Source organism: Rhamphochromis longiceps, linkage group LG3 (genome assembly GCF_057381845.1).
Source record: "Rhamphochromis longiceps isolate RC_006_pf linkage group LG3, R_longiceps_female_GT1.1, whole genome shotgun sequence".
Taxonomy (NCBI): domain Eukaryota; kingdom Metazoa; phylum Chordata; class Actinopteri; order Cichliformes; family Cichlidae; genus Rhamphochromis; species Rhamphochromis longiceps.
The window spans coordinates 21,034,646-21,050,598 of NC_140559.1; the positions used below are offsets into that span (position 1 = coordinate 21,034,646).

The 15,953-nt window shown below is 42.2% G+C and overlaps 2 long non-coding RNA genes across 3 annotated transcripts; one reads left to right on the forward strand and one right to left on the reverse strand.

The window, feature by feature from the left end:
- Positions 1-10,806: 10,806 nt before the first annotated feature.
- LOC146673372 (uncharacterized) lies at positions 10,807-13,174 on the forward strand. Its single transcript, XR_014908611.1, has 2 exons — positions 10,807-11,013; positions 12,670-13,174. It is a non-coding gene; the product is annotated as an uncharacterized LOC146673372 (long non-coding RNA).
- On the reverse strand, positions 13,172-15,187 carry LOC146673373 (uncharacterized). Of its 2 annotated transcripts, XR_014908610.1 has the most exons (5): positions 15,133-15,187; positions 14,920-15,032; positions 13,835-13,929; positions 13,661-13,726; positions 13,172-13,504 (listed from the first exon to the last, which is right to left on the reverse strand). It is a non-coding gene; the product is annotated as an uncharacterized LOC146673373 (long non-coding RNA). The 2 variants fall into 2 exon arrangements; XR_014908609.1 differs by lacking the exon at positions 15,133-15,187 and having other exon boundaries at positions 14,920-15,125.
- Positions 15,188-15,953: the final 766 nt, after the last annotated feature.

Genomic DNA, 15,953 nt, shown 5'->3' on the forward strand with positions numbered 1-15,953 from the left:
AAGAAGAAAAAAGTATGTGTATGGTGCGCGTGGTCAGTCTGTCAAGCGATAGTTATGGCCAGCGCTAGCAGAGGAGCAGAGGAGTTTGCGGTATTTAAGCAGCCCTTTGCTGCCCAGTCCGACCGGGCTAAAGCTGTTACTAAAGCTAACGGGGTGTTTAGCAGCATTCGGGAGGCCGCATTCTGTTGTGCAAAACAAGGGGTTTAAACTAGTCAACGCGTTAGTTGACGCATTGATGCCGTGCAGCCCCAAGCACGGGTGATCCGCGGTAACTAGTGCTGTCAGCGTAAATCTCGTTAAAATGACGTTAATGCCGTAACTGCTTTAACGCGGCAAATCTCTGTTAACTAGTTTAAACTATGATGGACGTGCTTGAGCTACGCCATGACGCGCTACATCCTGTTACGCGTCCACTTCAGTGACAAGATCGCAAGCATGTATGAGCAGGAAAAGTTTAAAGTAATGGCTGAACTGTCCCAGGCATCTTCTGTTGCCCTAACTACAAATGGGTGGACCTCCAGGGCAACGGAAAGCTACGTGACCGTGACCGCTCGTTATATCACAGCGGAGTAGTAGATAGAAAGCCCTGTACTGCTATGTATTCCATGTTAATTTGTTTTTATATAATTGCGTGTAATGAGTCTTGAGTTGAATGTTTTTAGTAGGCAAAAAATACTTAAATAAGTAAATGGCGAGTTAAATTTTTGTCTTCTTTTTTTCTGCTGATCCGAAAATTTATCCGATCCGTGACAAATAAAATGTGATCCGATCCGAACAGTGAGACTTTTGATCCGTTGCACCACTACAAGCAAGTACTACTTTAAGTTGATATTCACTATTATAAATAGAATCAGATTAGAAAATAAAATGTCGTCTGTACTCAGTGATCTGTAGTTTGGTTGATGAACAAATCCATGTCAGACTGACTGGAACACTACGATTCACATTTTATATTAACTCACACGTCTAAATGCTAAATTATCCAGGTAAGAAAATGCCAAAAAGTTCATTCAGTTCATCTGTACGTAGCATTTTCAGTGTGAGAATTTTTTCATCACTCATCCAAGTGACTTCTTCAGTGTCAGCTGACTGCAGGTTTCCCTTATATGTCAGGAGTATCAGAACAGTTGAGACGTAGGTTTGAGCGCTGAGTCAAGGAGGCCATTTACATTAAGAAGCGAAAGACCATCTCTGAGTCGAGGAGGGGGCCAGTCAGAATTGCCCCCAAATTTGAGTTTCTAATCATAACAAAGCTGAAACTCAAATTTAGCAAGCTTATACCCAGTGTTGGTCAAGTTACTTGAAAAAAGTAATCAGTAACTAATTACTGATTACTTCACCCAAAAAGTAATCCCGTCACTTTACTGATTACTTATTTTCAAAAGTAATTAATTACTTAGTTACTTTTTAAAAACACGATTTACAACCTGAATGGGTAATAAAGCGATAGATCTTTCAGCCCAATTCTACTTTTTCTACATAAACCATCATATAAAATGTAATCAAATGGAAACGTCTCTTTTTAAAACTTGTTTTATTAGTTTTAATCTTTTAACTTTATGCATCAAGCAACAATTTAATTATATGCAACATTCTCTGACTGGAAGAAATTTGTTTAACATTTAAACCTATTTTCTGCATATTCCAGCACATAAAATACAATATTTTTTTTTGTGTTTACACTCAGTCTTTCAAATAGATGCAAGTAAAACACAGCAGAAAGCACTGTGAGGATCATGTTTTTTGACTTCTCCAGTGCTTCAACACCATCCAACCTGCACTACTGAGAGGGAAGCTGGAGGGAGCTGGAGTAGGCAAACAGCTGACCATGGACCTTACTAACAGACCACAGTATGTGAGGCTCCATGTGTGTCCGAGGTGGTAATCTGCAGCACGGGGGCACCACAGGGCTCTCTCACCTTTCCTGTTCAGCCTTTACACTTCAGACTTCTGTTATAATTCGGACAATTGCTGTCTACAGAAGTACTCAGATCATAAAGCCATCATTGGATGCATATCAGATGGGAATGATCAGGAATACAGGGGGGTCATCAGTGACTTTGTTGGCTGGTGTGAGACCAACGTACTCCAAATCAATGCCGGCAAGACAAAGGAGATGATCATAGACTTCAGGAGGAAGTCACCCCCTACAACACCGGTGAACATCCAAGGGAAAGACATTGAGATAGTGGACTCTGATAAGTACCTGGGTGTTCACCTCAACAATAAACTGGACTACAAATACAGACATCCTGTATAAGAAGGGCCAGAGTGGACTCCACCTGTGGAGTGGACTCCACCTCCACCAGTGGATGCACGGACAGGGACAGGAGCAGGATTGACAAACTGGTGCGGAGGTCTAGCTCTGTGCTGGGATGTCCCCTGGAGTCTGTGGAGGTGGTTGGCGAGAGGAGGATGTTGGTAAAGCTGACATCCATCATGAACAACCCACATCACCCACTGCATGAGTATGTGAGTGGGCTGAGCAGCTCCTTTAGTCAGAGACTGAAACACCCTCGCTGCAGTAAGGAGAACAAAAGTTTATTCATCTGGCAGAGACACATAAGTCAAACATAAATTAAATATAAATATCTGTGATGTTAACAAAAAACAATATATACATTGAACATGTGGATGTCATCTGGTGTGAAGTGCTGGGAGGACCAGTTAAAGACCAGCAGCTGGACATCAGTGGTTGGACTGGTGGACTACTTCAGTGAAGAGTAGACGACATCTGACTTGGGTTTAAAGTCTGAACACAAACACACACAGTTCATATTTGTGTTGGTGTGTGGGAGCTGTAGCCTGTTTGTTTATATTATTAATTGATAATTATGAGACAGTGTTTTTTGGATTATTTTTCAGAGTAACATGAAAATAACGCAGAGTATTATAACAAATGTCTTTCTCCTGGGTGTAGTTAAGTAACGTACTCCATTACTTTAAAAAAGTATTCTGTGTAATATGTGTAATAACTTTTTAAAATCAGTTTTTCATTACTGACCACAACACTGATCACATGCATGTTGAAGGGGAAATACCTCCAACATGCATAAACATAAACCACTCACTATGTGATTAATTTGCACGAATCTAATGTCTTTGATATGCTGCTTAGCGACGGTGGCGCCTCTCAAAATGGAGCCAATGAGAAGTGAGGAGAAGAAGCAAGGTCCCACAGTGGTTTCACCTAAAACCTGTCGTGATAATGACCCATGCTTTTTTCACACCTAGGCGCATGGGATGACTCACATGGTTAATAGTGGTTTACTAGCCTTCTTAAGAAGCAACTCCTACAGCTAGCTCTGTTGAGAGTTAAAGACAAAGAGCAGCTGTACCTCTGGTCCTCTTTGGCATGATGGTTATTAGTTCGTAACTAATGTCAGTTCCCCCTCAATGTCTGCACAAAAAAAACACATAAATTACTTCACTGACAACGCTAATAGTATTATACACTTGAGATTTTCATTTTATTTTCCACGTCTTAACATCTGTGCTGTATGAAAGTTGTTGACCAGAAACACCTGGGGTGTTTGAATGAAAAAGAAGGTGTAACGGATGCGGAAGGCTGATTTTATTTCCAAGGTGTTTTGTGTTTTTTTAAAGGAAGGAAACCTTCCTCAAACGGGCAGAGCAGTGGAGCCGCCAAGGGAAAGCACACAAATTAAAACTGTATGATTAAAAATATAATTTATTATATTTAAATAGTTAAAAATGTAAAATGAATTAAAACAACCTTGGCCAAGGGGTAACACAATAAAAATCAATAAAACACAACATTAAAAGTCCAGTGGCCTGCGCCACGACCTAAAAGTCCCAGGGAGTTAAGAAATCCAGCGAAGTAAAAGGGAAACCCAGCGGAGTCCTCTCCTTCCTTTCCGCATTCGCGTCTTGATATGCTAGAGAAAGGGAGGAGCGGCAGTCACTATTCTTCCGGCAGTTTTTATTCAATAAAAGGGGATAAGTCGGAGACTTACCCCGGGTGGGCAGAGCTCTCAACTCCACCCGCCGCTTCTTTAAAACTGCAAAGCCACCCGGCTGGTGCTGTCTCCGCTCTCCCCACTGGTACTGTCACTCTCTGCACTGGTACTCTCTGCACTGGTGCTCTGCGCGCTGGTGTCCTTCGCTCAAAGCCAACTCTAGCCGTCTTATATGTCACTCTGTAAATTATCTAAAAGCCTCACGTCAGGCCTCTCAGGCCCCATCTCTTAAGCCTCCGTGTCACTCCAGGCTCTCGTGGGTTCCCGTGACACTCATGGGTGCCTTCATGCTTCGGCCCTCTCTTGCCTCTCGTTCGAACCACTTCCTTTGGTCTGCCAGGCCCTCTTATTGGCCTCTCTGGGATCTCTCGCAGGTGTGATCAGTTTACTATCAGGTAGGGGTGGCGTCTTTCCAGGACAATTTGACGGTGTAACGAAAACATGCAACAACATAACCACTGCACAAAACATGACCAATACATGCAATATAAAAAACTAAGTAAATACACTTCATATTAAAATATTAAAGAGGTAAAACACAACAAAACGTGCAAAACTTAAATAACTTGTCCCTTTCCACCCTGTGACAAAGGCAAACGCCACAAAGCTGCTACAGTATTTTCTTTTAATGCAAACTGGTGCACTTCACCACAAAGCACAAAGAAAACTTATCGTCACGGCATGAACACTATTATTAGCCAAACCAGAACACACTGCAGTGAGAAGCCTCATCAGCTTTAACTGTAAACAACAGGAAGTTGCTGCTTTGGTTTTACATGCAGGACTTTAAAAAAGACAAAATGAATTGACGTTCAGTCTTTCTGTTTATATACTTGATATTGACTATGAATGCCCCCTTGGTAGGTCTGGGCCTCCTTGTTCTGATGGTTGTTTAAGTGAAGTCTTCATTTCTCACTGCTGCGTCGACTGCAGCTGAATCAGTCTCTGTATAATGAAAAAACATTTAAATTACTGCAGATAGAACATTTAAAGTATTATTATATTCTTACACTACATTATTATTATTATTATTATTATTATTATTATTATTTGTGAAGTTGCATCATGAAAAGTCTAATGGACAACTCTTTACAAAATCAGCACCTTTGTACCTTTTCTTTTTTTAACACCTCTGCTGAGAAACAGAGTGACCACAAAGAACTGTGAGAGCTTCCATGTTCTTTCAATGCAGGCTGGCACATTTAACCACAGAGCACAAAGCAAACATGCTTTCACTACATGAACACTGTCATTAGCCAAGCCAGGACTCACTGCAGTGAGAAGACATTTTAGACTACAGTTAAACTAAAATTAAAATCATAACTGAGATCTGGTCAGCATGGAGGATGTCATCAAAATATCAAAATAATAAAACTGTAGAAGTGACAATCAGATTTTAAGGCACAGATACTGAGGTACATGAGATTTAAAATGCTGATGACATATAAAATAGTGAAAGGGTAAATTTAGGGGGGGGGAGTAAATCTACTGTAAAAGGTTGAGTTTGGAGAAATGAGAAATGATTTTCCAAATGATATCTTCACATTCCTTCCTGTGTTTAAAATGAACAGTCCTGTGTTGAAACACCTGCAGCTGAAGTGTTTCTTTCTATCAGAAACAGGATGCTGGACGACTGCAGAGCTGTTAGCTTCAACAACAGACCACAAACACACAGTCCAGCTCACAGTGAACAACACTCAATAAGTACCAGTGTTGGGACTAACGCATTGTTAAGTAACATTAATCGTTACTGGGATTTAGATAGGCTCGTTATTCGTTACTTCGTGTGGTGGCTATCACGGAGCTTCCACAGATTCATTAACATTAGCAAGTGGTGGAGGCCAGCAGGTGGATGAGAGAAAGGTGAGGCAGGAGGAGGAGAGACCCGAAGCGGCCGCCGGTCCGAGTGTCAGGTGAACTGAACTTCAGGTAAGAAGTTATGACCTGCAGTCTGTCTGGGTCAGATATAAAGTAGGTGGAGTTTATTTTTGTTATGCTGACTTTTCCGTACTGCGTACTAGCAAGCATGACGGAGTTTCCATACAGCTGGGCGGGTGCTATGATGTTACTGATGTTGAACTTTATTTTGTTCATAAGGTTAGTTATTAGAGTTGCCAACCGTCCTGTAAAAAACAGAATCGTCTCGTATTCAGAGAAAATATTACGGGTTTCGTATTGAGGTGAAAAGGAACATTTTGTCCCGGACTTCAGCTACAATGAAAAAGACACAAAGCTGAAGTTATTCTGTGTTTACGCTGCACAGCTGCCTCTTCTCCTCTCATCCTCTTACCCTCCCTCTCCTGTTGCTACTTCAATCATGAAAACTGATCAATGATCAGCTGATCGGCTTTTCTCTCTTGTTTGTTTATCGCTCACTTTGCGCCAGAAAGAGGAAACCAGCGGATGTCGCGCTAAACAACAGCAGCACGTTTAAGCTTGATCAGCTGTTGTTAGAATTTATTTAATATTAATTTCTAGTATCAGCTGATGTTTGCTGGAGCCACAGCTGTAAAGCTGCTGGTCAGGATGTCAGTTTGGACATGTGGTGAGAGGGAAACATGAAGATGAAACCAGGAGATGTCCTTACTGAATCATCAGAGCTGTGATGGAGAAACAGGTTTACCTTTTAGGTGACATGAATGAGTTGAAGGGAAGTTATGAACTGTTTCTGAGAGACAAATAACACCAGGATCCTTTTCTAAGTAGCTGACAGCTGGTAGCTGTGCAGGGGCGGGTCTAGCAAAGTGTTGCCAGGGGGGCAGGTAGAGCATTAACAGAGAGAGGGGGGCACAAAGAAATACTTTCTTATTCTTATTCTCATTTAAAATGTCTAGCTTTTAAAGAATAATTATCTGAATCTTACAACAAACGATTGATAGATTGATACATATATACCATCAGAACAGTGTACATCACTGTCACAACAGTGTTTATTTTCATTCAAAGGCTTTATGATTTTTCCTATAATGGTGGGCCGGACCCGGGCCGATTTTTTGTCCCAGTCCAGCCATGTATGCAGCTCATCTGCAGTCTGGTGTTACCTAAATCTTCCTATTCAGAAGGCAGAATTTCCGAGTTCTGAGTACAATCGAAAGATCATAAGATGGCGCCGGTGAGGTTGGCTGCCGTCACGACTGCTCCGACCACTTTTTCTTTGTCTTTGTTTTTTAAGTTAGTTTTCAGCGTTTCTAAATCGGCAAAATCATCACCATTGGGTACATTAGGTATGACAGTGACACTCTTGTTTCTATTGGTATACAATGTACTCACAATTCGAAGTTTTTAACTCCGGATCCGAGCTGGCCGAGTGAGATCTCGAGGGAGAACAAAGGGAAGCGGCGGCGGCCTAGAGGGAAGCGAGCCAGCGTCAGGAACAGGCTGAGAGCTCGTGCACACCGCACACCTCTGCCTAGCATCCTGCTCGCCAACGTCCAGTCACTGGAGAACAAGCTTGACGACCTCAGGGCCAGGATAAAGTTCCAGAGAGACATTCGGGACTGCAATCTCCTCTGCTTCACCGAGACATGGCTGAACCCAGCGGTGCCGGACCACGCCATCCAGCCGGCCGAGTTCTTCTCGGTTCACCGCATGGACAGGACACGGGACTCGGGGAAGTCAAGGGGAGGCGGCGTGTGTTTAATGGTGAACAACAACTGGTGCAACAGTGCGAACGTTGTTCCTCTCACACGCTCCTGCACACCAAATCTGGAACTACTGTCCATCATGTGTCGTCCTTTTTATCTACCTCGGGAATTTACATCGGTCATTGTAAGTGCCGTTTATATTCCACCACAAGCGGACACGGTCACCGCCTTATGCGAGCTGCATGAGGCACTCACACAGCACCAGACACAACACCGGGACGCTGCGCTTATTGTGACGGGGGACTTTAATAGCGCCAACCTCAAACGCGCAGCGCCGAACTTTTATCAACACATCACCTGCCCCACCAGGGGTGAAAGGACACTGGACCACTGCTACACTACGGTCAAGGACGGTTACAAGGCACAACCCCGCCCCCCGTTTGGCAAATCTGATCACGCCGCCATCTTCCTCATGCCAAAATACAAACAAAGGCTGAAACAGGAAGTTCCGGTTCAGAGGAAGGTCGCGCGCTGGACGGATCAATCAGTGGCCGCGTTACAGGACGCACTCGATGACGCAGACTGGGGCATGTTCAGAAACAGCTCCGATGATGATGTCAACGTGTTTACGGAAGCGGTTGTGGGATTCATCGGGAAACTAGCGGATGATACCGTGGAGACAAAGACTATCACAACGTTTCCCAACCAGAAGCCGTGGGTGGATAAAACCATCCGCAACGCTCTGAGATCCCGCACCGCTGCCTACAACACGGGACTCATGACGGGGGACATGGACCCGTACAAAGCCGCGTCATATAACGTGCGGAGGGCGGTGAAAGAGGCGAAGCAGCGCTACGGGAGGAAACTAGAGTCACAACTCCAACAGAGTGACTCTAGGAGCCTGTGGCGGGGACTAAGGACAATAACGGACTATAAAGCACCAACAACCGGTATGACGAACGCGGCCGTGACTCTGGCAGACGAGCTGAACACTTTCTATGCTCGCTTCGAGGCTGCAGCTAAGGTCTCCAACAATGCTAGTGTTAGCGGCGCTAACGGCTGCAGACAGGAAGATACTGCCAGCACCGGAAACGTGCTCGTCATCTCCGAGCATGAAGTAAGGAGAGCCTTCAAGAGAGTGAACACCAGGAAAGCAGCAGGACCAGACGGCATCCCAGGTCGTATCCTAAGAGACTGCGCATACCAGCTAGCTCCTGTGTTCACTGAGATATTCAACATCTCTTTATCTCAGTCGGTGATCCCCACATGCTTCAAAGAGTCCATCATTGTTCCTGTCCCGAAGAAACCGCACCCTGCTTCTCTCAATGACTATCGCCCTGTAGCCCTCACCTCAGTAGTGATGAAGTGCTTTGAACGCCTGGTCAGAGACTTCATCATTTCTTCACTACCAGACACACTGGACCCACTACAGTTCGCTTACCGTCCAAAACGTTCCACAGACGATGCCATCTCTCATCTCCTCCACACATCACTCACTCACTTGGACACTAGAAGGGGGAATTATGTTAAAATGCTCTTCATAGACTACAGCTCTGCATTTAACACCATAATTCCCTCCACACTCACCACCAAGCTGGAGCATCTGGGACTCAGCTCATCTATGTGTCAGTGGATCTCCAACTTCCTAACTGGCAGACCACAGGCAGTAAGGATGGGCGGACATGTCTCAGCCTCCACCACTCTCAGCACTGGAGCCCCCCAGGGGTGTGTTCTGAGCCCCCTGCTGTACTCTTTGTACACATATGACTGTGTGGCCACTACCAGCTCCACCACCATCATCAAGTTTGCTGACGACACCGTCGTGGTGGGCCTGATCTCTGATAACAACGAGACGGCCTACCTGAAGGAGATTAGGAATCTGGAGAACTGGTGCCAGAGGAACAACCTCCTTCTAAACGTCAGTAAGACAAAGGAGCTGATAGTGGACTTCAGCACTAAGCAGGAGAGGAACTACCAGACCCCCGTCATCAACGAGTGCCCAGTGGAGAGAGTGGACAGCTTCAAATACCTCGGAGTTCACATCACGCAGGACCTGTCATGGTCCTGTCACATCAACACCGTGGTGAAAAAGGCCCGACAGCATCTCTACCACCTCAGACGCTTGAGAGACTTCCAACTGCCCTCCAAGGTGCTCAGGAACTTTTACTCGTGCACCATAGAGAGCATCCTGGCGGGAAACATCTTAACCTGGTTCGGGAACAGCACCATGCAGGACAGACGAGCTCTACAGAGGGTTGTGCGGTCAGCTGAGCGCACCATCCGCTCCGAGCTCCCTGACCTGCACTCAATCTACAGCAGGCGGTGCTGGACCAAGGCCAGGAAGATCGTGAAGGACCTCAGCCATCCCAACAACGGACTGTTCTCTCTGTTGAGGTCAGGAAAGCGATTCCGCTCCCTGAAGACCAACACAGAGAGACTGAGGAGGAGCTTCTTCCCGCAGGCGATACGGTCTCTCAATCACACCACCACACAGTACTGACCCACACATATGGTTCTTACACACACACTGGACTTTCTGGACTTTGGTTTTGCACAACACTGGTCACTATATTCTTCATTTCCGGTTAATACTTGTACAGCTGCTGTTATTGTGTATATATTTATTTATATTTAGATTTCTTCATACATTCTTATATAGTTCTATATTGTGTATTGTGTATTTTGTTGTACAGTTATTTTATTTTCAACTTTAATTTATATATTTATCTTTATCTTATTCTTCCCAGTTAAATTTACCCTTCATTCTAATTTGTGTTGTACAGTTATTTCATTTTTTTTATGGAAGAAATATAGTATCATCAGAATTCAAGTATTTTTAGACATTGAATTTATGACACTGAATTGTTATCCTCCAAATTTCCCTGCAAAAATATTCACCTGCAAAAATTCACCTGCAAAAAATTCACCTGAAAAAAATTCACCTGAAAAAAATTCACCTGCAAAAAATTCACCTGCCAAAAATTCACCTGCAAAAAATTCACCTGAAAAAAATTCACCTGCAAAAAATTCACCTGAAAAAAATTCACCTGCAAAAAATTCACCTGCAAAAATTCACCTGCAAAAATTCAACTGCAAAAGTGATGAACTTTAATGACCCAAGCCAGAGCAATCAGCACCAGATCGAGTCGAGTGGCTCTCGGCCAATTAAATTATGCTGTTTGATCACATGACACCGTTAGCCAGCAGTTTGTCTCCTAAAAGAGAGCTGTTTAGAGGTGAGTGATTAAGTTTTTCTCCTAAATAGAGATCATTACAGAACGCCTAGTCCTACTTAAAATCCCATTTATTTTTATTTTATCATCTACTCGAACTAAGGAAAACGTTTGACTAACTCAAAGACAATTTCCACGCCTCCCCTGCCTGACTGCAGAGGCAGTTTTGAATTTAGGAGCAGCAAGATGGAAGCGGCAAACCCTGGCGATTCTCCGGTAAGTATATTGTTTTTTATCTTCAAGTTTGTCTTTTGAAACGTTAATTTTATTTAAATCCGTTGCTCACGTATAAAGTACACAGACGGGGTCTTTGCTCAACTCGTCTGAGGCGTGTCTCACTAAGCGCTACATGCTAGCATCCTGCTAACCGAGCTACCCTTTACATGCTGTGCTTTAGAAAATAGGATAATCGTTAAAAAATACTCCGCAGATATTGATAGATAGACGAACACTGCAAATATAATGTTGTAAACGAAAACGGCCTTTGGTGAAGGGGTAAAATACACCATGAATAAAGCCATAGATTGAATGGCTGCCATGGTTGCAGAACGGCCTGATTTAATGACAAGAATGGGGAAGAGTGAGGTGAAGTGAACCAAAGCCACAAAACACGGTCAGACAAGGCGGCAAAAGGGCAGTGATCTGTCCGTCAGTATGAAGTTGGTGTGTGCTTTGGTGAACAAAAACTCCAGACTGGTAGCAGGAAGGTGCGAGACTCGTGTTTCACTGGAATAGTGGTGAATTAAAACATCCTTTGTTGGGGACATTTCGGTGTAAATGCATCCATACAGGTGAGACAGAGGCAGACCAGACAGTGAAGAAAACAAGGCAAACATTAGAAATATTAAAACGGAAATATAGGATTAATATAACATACAATTGGGGAAAATGTAAGGAACACAATGTAAATGATATTGTAAAGTCATTAAAACAGCATACTCTGATTAAAAGAAACAGATAATTGGGTAGGAGGATGATGATGATAATAATAATAATAATAATAATAATAATAATAAAATAAAAAAATGTACAAGATGGGTATGTATACTTGTAGCCAGAACTTAACAACTATAAAGTTGTAGCATGTCAGTACCTTACCCCATCCATTATATCCACACTTTCAGAAAAGGATATGGTCAATATCTTTACAAATACTATCTAAACTTAAACGGGATATCCCCTCTGCTTCTTCTGCTTCTCGTATACACCCTCAGGGTTTGTGATCAGCCAGCGGCTGATATGATCATTAATCCTGTAAAATAATATTCTTTCGGTTTATGAATCTGTTTGCATGGATTTCTTAATCTGTTTCCACTGTTAGCAGAAGTTGTGGTGTGCTGCTCTCCAAGACTACAAGCTGCGTTAAAGTTGGAAGTAACTGGCCGATGTTCCACTGTTGAAGATAGCTGTGCCCATTTGTTGCACATTGTGGGTATGGAGAAGTTGAGGCCCTTGCAGGCTACCCACAATTTCCCCAAACTGAGCGATTATACATCTTCCTTCCATATTTGTATCTTGTGTCACTAAAAATAATTTTATTTAATTTTATACATTGATTAATGACCTGCAGAATCTCCTTATCATATTAAGTGATTCATAATTGTCACTTTATGCTTTCTCCATCTTGAAAGTGATGACATCCTTGCATTACATCCTTTAGGTTCATTTTCTGCAGGCAGGTTTCTGACAGAGAACAGGCAGATTTACACTATAACATGCAGCGTTCTATAGATGGACACATAAAGAAATGAAAAATTACATGTATGTGCTAACTTTCTAAACACTGTTACATTAATGATTAAGTAGATAAAACATTTATGTCAGCCTTGGCTCATAGTTCATTTAAAGACAAGAACTTTGTGTGTGTTTCAGGTCCTGCACTCTCAAAGACTGAATGAACCAGCATTGCAGCCATGGGTCACTGTGAGCATCACAGGGAAGGTTGAAGCCGCCCACTGCAGCTGTAAGGCCGGAGTCACGGAGACCTGCACCCACGTCACTGCTCTTCTGTTTAATGTAGAAGCAACAGTGATCTGTGGCACAAGGACTGTTACAGATGAACCTGCATACTGGGTTTTGCTGGGTAATATGACCAAGATACAGCCAGAGGTTGGCCATAAGATAGACTTCTCCTCTTCAGCTGCCCAAAAAAAGGCTCTTGATCAGAACAAACAGACCATCTGTAGTGACAGGTAAAAGGAGCCGTCCTCAAAAAAGAAAAATCCCACCTGCTACTGTGGAGGAGTTGTCACTGCTATAATGCCATCATGTTTTATCTAGGGGTCTAGATTTATGCCTATAGTGCACTGCCGTGTAAATAATTTGCATTTACTGAATGAGTATCACTGTTCAAAAATTGAATAAAGAAACAAACTAATTTTTGCCTTTTTTTTTATTAAAACCACTTTATAGAACATCACATCAGTTACAATGTAGAATCCATGTCACTGGAGAATTTTGATTCAATAAACAGTAAAAAGGTGAGCTGTGAAGACCAAGGACAAGTGCAGCTCACAGGTTTTCTATCCAAGGAATCCCAGAAGATTGCATGGTGTCATTGCCCAGCAGTTGTTCGCAGGACATATGGACTCAACCTCAACAATCCCTCACACTGAGCAGCATGAAGTGACAGTGCAGAGGAAAAACTCCCCTTTAACAAGAAGAAACCTCCAGCAGAACCAGAACCCGGTTCAGTACCAGCAGCCATCTGGGTTTGGAGGAGAGAGAGAGACACAGAACTACCAAAAGTTTTTTTTTTTATGTGATTGACTGTTGTTGTAATTCAAGCCCTGAGTGTAGAGCAGGTAAGATATAAAGTTGCATCCTAAATTCATGCAGAGTGTTTATTTTATGACTTTTTCACCTGGTCATTTCTTGATGAACAGATGGTCTTTTAGGGTTGACCAAGCTGGTACCTTGACTCTGTTCTCTGCAAGATGTTGCAAAAAACAAAATCATATGGAGACAATATTGGACACAAAATATATAACAATTTAGTTAAATGTAGCATTAACTCATAGGTCTTGCTAAAGTAAACCTTGTATTCTGATTCATCACAGCAGCAGTTCAGTTGGATGATGTCAGTAACTGCAGCAAGTGTCTTGCTGACTGAATAATTACATCTTGCATAATCTGAAACAAACACATAAAGACAGAAACAATTTATAAATTAACGTTTGATAAAATCTAAGAATTAATCATTTATTAGATACCAATATGAATATGTCTACCATAAAACTTGTGTGGAGCGAAGTTACATTCAATCAAGATGGTCTGGCATGCTACAACTTTGTAGTTAAGTTCTGGCTACAAGTATACATACCCATCTTGTACATGTTCTTTAACATTATTATTATTATCATCATCATCCTACCCAATTATCTGTTTCTTTTAATCAGAGTATGCTGTTTTAATGACTTTACAATATCATTTACATTGTGTTCCTTACATTTTCCCCAATTGTATGTTATATTAATCCTATATTTCCGTTTTAATATTTCTAATGTTTGCCTTGTTTTCTTCACTGTCTGGTCTGCCTCTGTCTTGCCTGTATGGATGCATTTACACCGAAATGTCCCCAACAAAGGATGTTTTAATTCACCACTATTCCAGTGAAACACGAGTCTCCCATCTTCCTGCTACCGGTCTCGAGTTTTTGTTCACCAAAGCACACACCAACTTCATACTGACGGACAGATCACTGCCCTTTTGCCGCCTTGCCTGACCGTGTTTTGTGGCTTTGGTTCACTTCGCCTCACTCTTCCCCATTCTTGTCATTAAATCAGGCTGTTCTGCAACCATGGCAGCCATTCAATCTATGGCTTTATTCATGGTGTATTTTACCACTTCACCAAAGGCCGTTTTCGTTTACAACATTATATTTGCAGTGTTCGTCTATCTATCAATATCTGCGGAGTATTTTTTAACGATTATCCTATTTTCTAAAGCACAGCATGTAAAGGGTAGCTCGGTTAGCAGGATGCTAGCATGTAGCGCTTAGTGAGACACGCCTCAGACGAGTTGAGCAAAGACCCCGTCTGTGTACTTTATACGTGAGCAACGGATTTAAATAAAATTAACGTTTCAAAAGACAAACTTGAAGATAAAAAACAATATACTTACCGGAGAATCGCCAGGGTTTGCCGCTTCCATCTTGCTGCTCCTAAATTCAAAACTGCCTCTGCAGTCAGGCAGGGGAGGCGTGGAAATTGTCTTTGAGTTAGTCAAACGTTTTCCTTAGTTCGAGTAGATGATAAAATAAAAATAAATGGGATTTTAAGTAGGACTAGGCGTTCTGTAATGATCTCTATTTAGGAGAAAAACTTAATCACTCACCTCTAAATAGCTCTCTTTTAGGAGACAAACTGCTGGCTAACGGTGTCATGTGATCAAACAGCGTAATTTAATTGGCTGAGAGCCACTCGACTCGATCTGGTGCTGATTGCTCTGGCTTGGGTCATTAAAGTTCATCACTTTTGCAGTTGAATTTTTGCAGGTGAATTTTTTGCAGGTGAATTTTTTTCAGGTGAATTTTTGCAGGTGAATTTTTTGCAGGTGAATTTTTTTCAGGTGAATTTTTGCAGGTGAATTTTTTGCAGGTGAATTTTTGCAGGTGAATATTTTTGCAGGGAAATTTGGAGGATAAAAATTCAGTGTCATAAATTCAATGTCTAAAAATACTTGAATTCTGATGATACTATATTATTTTTAACCTTAATTTATATTTTATTCCTTCCTAGTTAAATTTACCCTTTTTAATTTTTCATATTTATTTCCTTTCTTATTCATAGCCTTTTCCTTTTTTGTTTTCTTTAGGTCACGAGCAGTTGTCCAAGCATTTCAGTACATATCGTACTGTGTATGACTGTGTACGTGACAAATAAAAAATTTGAATTTGAATTTGAAAAAGCACCACGACTGCAGTTTTTGTGTTGGATGTAAAAAGCGCACATGACGCTGTGACGTAGGCTAGAATCATGGCGGCGGTCAATGACGGTCGAGGCGTGGGATTTCTCTTGTGGAAATATGCAGATTATTTTTTCCTTTCTATTGGTAGGTGGCACAGTGCACATGTGGCAAGTAAGCAAGCTAGAAGACTGGCAATCTTGCTGGGTATCCAGTTACAGAAGCAACACATTAACAAGAGAATTCTGAGT